The sequence below is a fragment of the Jatropha curcas genome, chromosome 11, assembly GCF_041381405.1.
Source record: "Jatropha curcas cultivar XTBG-Jc1 chromosome 11, XTBG_Jcur_1.0, whole genome shotgun sequence".
Classification (NCBI taxonomy): Eukaryota; Viridiplantae; Streptophyta; class Magnoliopsida; order Malpighiales; family Euphorbiaceae; genus Jatropha; species Jatropha curcas.
In genome coordinates this window covers 9,790,171-9,791,071 of record NC_143161.1, presented here as the reverse complement: position 1 = coordinate 9,791,071, position 901 = coordinate 9,790,171, and positions in this window count along the sequence as shown.

The window sequence follows — 901 nt, the reverse complement described above, 5'->3', positions numbered from 1 at the left end:
CTCTGAGTCGCTGGCCACTGTGGACTTTCTGAGATATCATTCACCTCTGCAAACATTGGCCCACTCAACTCTGAGTCGCTGGCCACTGGACTTTTTGAGATATCGTCCACCTCAGCAAACTCTAGCCCACTCTGCTCTGAGTCGCTGGCCATTGGACTTTCTGAGATATCGTCCACATCTGCAAAACACTGGCCCACTCTACTATGAGTCGCTGGCCACTGTGTTATGTCTATTGTCCACCTCTACAAACACTAGCCCACTCTGCTCTGAGTAGTTAGCAACTGTGTTATGCCTCTTGTCCACCTCTGCGAACACTGGCCCACTCTACTCTGAGTCGCTGGCCACTGGACTTTCTTAGATATCGTCCACCTCTACAAACACTGGCCCACTCTGCTCTGAGTCGCTAGCCACTGGACTTTCTGAGATATCGTCCACCTCTACAAACACTAGCCCACTCTGCTCTGAGTCGCTGGCCACTGTGTTATGTCTATTGTCCACCACTACAAACACTAGCCCACTCTGCTCTGAGTAGCTGGCAACTGTGTTATGCCTCTTGTCCACCTCTGCAAACACTGGCCCACTCTACTCTGAGTCGTTGGCCACTGTGTTATGTCTATTGTCCATCTCTACAAACACTAGCCCACTCTGCTCTGAGTAGCTGGCAACTGTGTTATGCCTCTTGTCCACCTCTACAAACACTGGCTCACTCTGCTCTGAGTCGCTGGCCACTGAACTTTCTGAGATATCGTCCACCTCTACAAACACTGGCCCACTCTACTCTGAGTCGCTGGCCACTCTGCAAACACTGGCCCACTCTACTTTGAGTCGCTGGCCACTGGACTTCTTAAGATATTGTCCACCTCTGCAAACATTGGCCCACTCTGCTCTGAGTTGCTGGCCA